General features: G+C 49.2%; 1 long non-coding RNA gene across 1 annotated transcript; it reads right to left on the bottom strand.

The window, feature by feature from the left end:
• Window positions 1–1,294: 1,294 nt before the first annotated feature.
• LOC142082350 (uncharacterized) lies at window positions 1,295–5,036 on the bottom strand. Its single transcript, XR_012673687.1, has 5 exons — window positions 4,082–5,036; window positions 3,593–3,656; window positions 3,035–3,208; window positions 2,815–2,930; window positions 1,295–1,991 (listed from the first exon to the last, which is right to left on the bottom strand). It is a non-coding gene; the product is annotated as an uncharacterized LOC142082350 (long non-coding RNA).
• Between the last annotated feature and the right edge of the window lie 1,039 nt (window positions 5,037–6,075).

Raw genomic sequence — 6,075 nt, 5'->3', positions numbered from 1 at the left:
ATTCCACTTGGAGGTTTTTCAACGCTTTTTCACAACAAAACTTGGTGATTTTTGCTTTTTCGTTTTGTGCATGAAAATGGGGGTTTTTTTGCTTTCCGGCTGCCCAAATCCTGGTGGATTTGGCTTTCCCGGGAGCTCCAAGTTGGGTATTTTTCCCCCCCAAATTGCGGGTTTTCTTTTTCCCCACCCCTTGCAGGCCCCGAATTAGGGGTTTTGTGGTGTTTTTAGGCCACGGCGGCAGGTCCCGCTCTGTGTGCACGGCCCTGCAGGGGAAAGTCCCTGTTGGGGGGACCGGCCCCCAATCAGGATGGGAAAAGACGGAAAAAGAGAACAGGGAAGAGGCAGCTTTTGAAAGCGCTTTCGGATCTTCAACAGAGAGGTGTTTCGGGGGGGTGAAGAGTTTTTAAATCCTTTCTAGAAACAGGGTTTCTTTGCATTTTAAAAACCTTATCTATCATAGACGTTTACGCTTAACGTATTTACACATACCTCTCTCTCTATATATTTAGTGAATGTATTTATGTTTCACTTATACCCCCCTATTTCCCACTCATTATATATAATACCTGCTCAGACTAGATATCTGTCGACTTACGTATTTTGACACTTAAATGTCTTTATAGACTTCTCTATTTACACTTACGTATATTTACACTTATCTCTTTATAGACTTAGATTTCTATTTGCACTTATAGATCATCTCTTAGATTACATATAATGCCTATTTAGGCTCTCTATGTAACACGTAGTAAGTGTAGACAGCGGTATCTATTCAGAGTTTTTTCTATTTTCAATTCCTTCACACATAAAATATATCATCCCTTTTGCATTTGGAAGTGCTTTCTTTTTTAATTTATATAGACGGGAGTTCTTTTTGTATTTTAAAACCCTATATACGTCTTCCGAATTTTTTTATGCTCTAAAATCCTTTAGATAATAGGGCAGATATAGGTTCCTATTTTGAAATCCTTGTATACATATAAAGGAATATTATTTTTCAATGTATAGAACAAGGAGAGATTTTTCTCTATTTCGAGGCGTCACAGATAGATTTACAGTTTTTAAAAATTTTTGAACCCCCCCAGGAATTATCAGGCACTTTTGGGCTGTGACCCCCTTTTTGGGGGGGGGGGGGGGGACGACACCCCCATGACCCCCCATTCCCCACTCACCTGCTCCTCCACGGCATCATCAGCCCGCCGGTGATGTTGGGGTGCCCCAAATGACATCATCGCCCCTCCAGGCCCCCAACCCCCCCCTTTTTATTCAGCCCCCAAAAAGGCACAACATGAGGGAAACGGCCCCAACCGGCAGCTCGTTACTTTAATAATGCCGTTGGCGTATGTACGCACGCACCCCCGCCAAAAAGGGGGGCTCTGCTAGAAAGATAAAGGAGGGGCGGCCCCCCCAAACGCTTGCAGCACCCCCTCAGCCCCCGTCCCGCAGGCTGGCAGCCGGCCCCTTACCCTCAGCACGCCCAACGACCGGCAGGCAAACCCGGGCCGGGGGTCTCTCCTGAGCACCACGGGACGCTTACAGCGCGGCATCTGAAAAACAAAAATCCCAACGGATATATTTCAGCACGTTAAAAAAAACAGCACCGAAGGCAGCAGAGGAATTCGGTCAGGACAAGGGAGAGGGCAGCAGTCGAGCTAAAGGAGGGTGCCAGGCAAACGGGTCAGCTCGAAATACAACGCGGCCTTTAAAAGCTCGAGCGATCCGAACGCTTAAAATCCGCGTGAGGACTAATTGACGCGATTCTGAACGCGTCCTTCGCAGAGAAGTAAACGCTCTCGCTGGTGTCGGAAAACGCCTCGTCCCTTCCTTACAGCACCGCTGCCGGGAGATAACCCCGTGAGGCTGCAGGACAAGGGCGCGCCGTAATCGGCATCTACGCTCACGCATCCGCCGCCACAGCTCCAGCCCTGGCGCTGCTGCTGCTGCTGCTGCTGCAGCTGCTGCTGCGCATCTCGCTCGCTTGGCCGATAAAGCTGAAAGCGAAGCGTAAAACTTTGAAGAGTAAAATGAAAAAGAAAGAACAAACCTCAGCAATTCATTTTATGCTAAAAAGGCGTGCGTACGCTTACAGACGTACAACGAGAAGGCTTATACTATAAAAATATCTGATTTTCCTTTTGCGTTAATTGAAATTGCGTAGCTGTGAATTCATACCGTTAAATTATCTACCTCCAAACTACACAGCTATCGTTTGACCAGGGGTTTTGCGTGCGTCACATGACTAGGAGGGACGCCTGGCCAGCTGCGCCGAGACCGATGCTACCCAACTGCCGGGGAAACGCGCCACTGAAAGCGAGACAGAAATAAAGGACTTCAGAGCGCTCTGCCAAAAGATCGGGAAAAAAACCCGATCAGTTGCCTCTCTTTTTAAACGTTTAGAGCAACTACCTAACTGCTTAAGCACACCTAATAAATTATACGCTACAGCTATTTGGCAGTTGCAGTTTAAACAACGCAAGTCAGTTTGGAAGTTATACAATTTTAACTTTCTTTTTAAAGTTTCGTTTACGATAGAAAAATCAGGGAGATAAGAGATCTCCCATACGGTTTTACTTTTTTTTTGGGGGGGGGGTGGGGAGGGGCAGGCGGTGGGGAATATCAAATCCCCGGTGCTGCAATACATCAGGCTATCAAAAAGGACTGGCAGGTTTGCTAACGCTGTTGGCCGTACCCGAGCGTGCGGAGGAACGCGTCTTTACGATCTCTCGACCGTTACACCCGAGAACCAAAGATCAGCCGTACGTCGACTATCGGAAGACGTGCCGCGCTTGGGTCTGTGCAAGGAAATCGACCTACCCCTTTTTTTTTTTTTTCCAGAGAGAGCGCGAAAAGTCTCCTTGCGGATGACTTCTACTGCCGAGCACGTCATCTCTGCAGATCCATTCTGAGGGGAAGTTCGTAAAAGGCGACTCCTTTGAACGAGAAAGATTTCCATTCTGGAAAATCTCTTTCCAACCAAAGTCAAAATTACGCGCTGCAGGTTAGGAAAAAGGACGCGATAGAAGCAGTAACTCACCAAAACCACATCAGGACTCTCTGTCGCTAGTTACGAGGCTGCTACCGCTTCTCGGGAAAGCCTGGAAAGCGCACCGAAGCGACACCGATTTGTCCCGTGTTGTCCACGCCTCTTCTTTGACCTTGATTGCTTTTAGCGCAGATGCTAGCATCTCAGTAAGGTGTTCGAGTGCTCCTGTAAGGCATTTTAAAAACTGACTGACTGAAAAAGCATACAGCTTTTATCGTGAAAACAAAGCCTGTTTCTCCCGAACATCCCAACTCTTACAAACGGTTCCTTTCCTCTTCTAGTCCAACATTATTTTCACAGCACCCTTTCCTAGCAAGCGCACAGAAACAGAAGAGCGTGCTTGCAGGAAGAGAAAACAGACGGAGGGAAGCAAGCTTTGCAGAGGCGTACCACGCTCCAGAACAGACCTCCTTTATTTTTAGTATTTGCGTTGAAATATTTCACGTTAAAAAATCATATAGAAGGAGAGCTGCCACGTTCCTCGTGTTAACTGTAAAGTCCGTGCTACGAGCACCTTAGGAAAAACGCAGACACATGTCACAGGCCTACCTTGTACTTGCAGACCACTAGGGATCCTTTCCACCTGTCTCGTACTTTCACGGCAGTTGACGTTCTGCTGAGAGGAAAGGAAAAAAAAAAAACAAACAACGTTGAGCACAAAGCTTCCTCTTCTGTGAAGGCTACAACTGAGTGGAGGAGAAAGTATTTGGCATCGTCTTTGGTGCGGTTGTTGAGACAGGCCACTAGAGCTTCTGCATGTTTTAGACAACCGTGCCTTTTTTTTGGCTCATTGGCAGCTTTAGTTTCGCAAGAACTCACTTGCCTAGAAAGAGGAGTGACAGAGAAGGAAAAGAGAGGTCAGGCAGCAAGAGAGCTCTGCAGGCTGCCACCAGTCAACGTCGCACTCTTAAGGAAAAACAAACAACCAACCAAACAACCAAACAAAAAAAAAAAAAACAAACAAAAAAACCCCCAAAACACACAAACACAAAAAAAACCCACAAAACCCAACAACAAAACAAAACTTTGACGTTGTACCTTTCTTTCCTTTTGGAGCTCGTCCCTGTCTCAGCTGATCGTCTCGTCAGAGCACGAAGTGCAGATGATCCGTATCCCGATGACATCTGCACGCGATGAACACGTGTTCAGAAATAGTCCAGATCTGTAAGACTGGTGTCATTTTTGTGGTTCCAAGCATCCTAACTCCATTTTACTGACCAATGCGTTTGTGAGGAAACTAAGTAGCTTTTAAACGTAGCCTCTCCTTGGGGAGAAAAATGCGTTAGGGAGCGAAAAAAAGGATGATTCAGAGCTCCCAACCATGACGGAGCAGCGGGAAAACTAATGAAAGCGAAGACCAACAGCAGCAACGCGAAGCGGCATTTGGCTTTAATTCCGATCACGTACTTAAGCGGCTCGCCAAGTCTATGCCTCGATCCTATGAATGACTAGCCCTGTTTTGGAAGGACCAACTTTTTTCCTTCAAAGTCCTAGATTGAAGACTCCGCTGAACAGAATGGGGATGGAGCCACAGGACAACATGCCGTCAACACTCTAATGAAAAAAAAATCAAGTAAAAATCAAGTTGAAGTATCAGTTTCCATCGTGTCTCGTTCATTACGTTTCTAGTAGTACCTGGGTGCTCCAAAATTCACTCTCCTGACACCACGTAGTACTACAAATTACAATTACGCGTGTAAAAATAAAAGGCTATTTCCAACCTGCCCGTAAAATCAGTACGAACAAACAGAAGAGAAACACTTGACCCTAAAGAAGGTCACAGGCAGCTCTTAATTTATCGTAGGCGAAAGCTCATTCTTTTCCCTGAAAGGAAAACGCTCGTAACTACCCAGGGACCGATGCAGGAACGAGGCACGCGCGCTCTGTTCACGGCAACTGTTCATCAGCTTTTCTGCACCGGCACAAATTTGCCTTTTCCCTGGGTTTGACGCGGAGCACCTGCAGCGTCCTTGAACGCGCCAATGTTTCTCCCCGCTCCCCCGGCCCCACACGTGCCGTTACCTGAGCAGCAAGCGGCGTCAACCGCGCAGGATTTTCTTCGCGTGACGCAGAAGGTGACGCTGGGAAAAGAGGAGGCACAAAATGAACCTGTTTGTCACACCCAGCCAACGGTGAAAACCCAGGGAAGGATTCTGCCGTGCGGGGCCGGGCTGTGCACCCCCGGAGCTCCAGCCGGCCGGTTTCGCTCCCCTTTGCCGGGTACCGGGGAGACACCGCCGCCTCGTGCTGCCGCCTGCCCCCCGGGGAGAGCCGGGGGACCCCCACCTCACTTCAGCCCTCGGGAACGGGTCCGGGAGAGACCCTCCACGCAAAGAGAGCGGATCCACGCGTGGCGTGGATTTAATCCCCGAGGGAAGAGGCCGGACTCCCCGCTGGCAGAAGGACAACTCGCCTCCCTGCCGCTCGGAGCGCCTCGCCGGGGACAGCCCTGCCTGCGCCCGGCTGCTCTTCAGCCGTGCTGGGAGTGCAGTCTGGCCGACGGATGCTCCGGCAAACAGACACTGCAGCGAATCGCAGCTCCCGCTCGTTACAGCTGCTGGTAATTTTGCCTCTGGCTAAGGCATGCCCCAGACAGCAGACACCCCGTCTCGTTCCAGCTCCTGCTTGCTACGGTTCTGGCTAATTGAAGCTCCCGCTCTGCACCGTTGATTTCAGCTCCTTCTCCTTACAAGCTCCGGCTATTTACAACAGCCTGGGCTTTTGACAAGGTCGTAAACCAATCGCCGTCAAAACTCGGCTATTAGGATTAAATATCATAGTTGGACATTGTATAAGCATTAATGAGTTTGTACGACTAATTAGTTAATAACTATTCTAAGCAGTCGACAAGCAAGAGCTGGACTCGAAGAGGGCGTACGGGGTCTGAAAAGCAGAGACCACCTCTTCCCCCCAGAGACCACCGCAGACGTTGAGTTGGGCCTGGTGCGTGCCGGCCTCCCGCACTTCGGGGTCCAGCAGGACCAGACCCGACCCCTCCCCGGAGAGGGTCCACGCACCCTGCCCACCCCCTG

Source organism: Calonectris borealis, chromosome 4, assembly GCF_964195595.1.
Source record: "Calonectris borealis chromosome 4, bCalBor7.hap1.2, whole genome shotgun sequence".
Lineage (NCBI taxonomy): Eukaryota > Metazoa > Chordata > Aves > Procellariiformes > Procellariidae > Calonectris > Calonectris borealis.
This window is presented reverse-complemented; position numbering and strand designations above follow the sequence as displayed.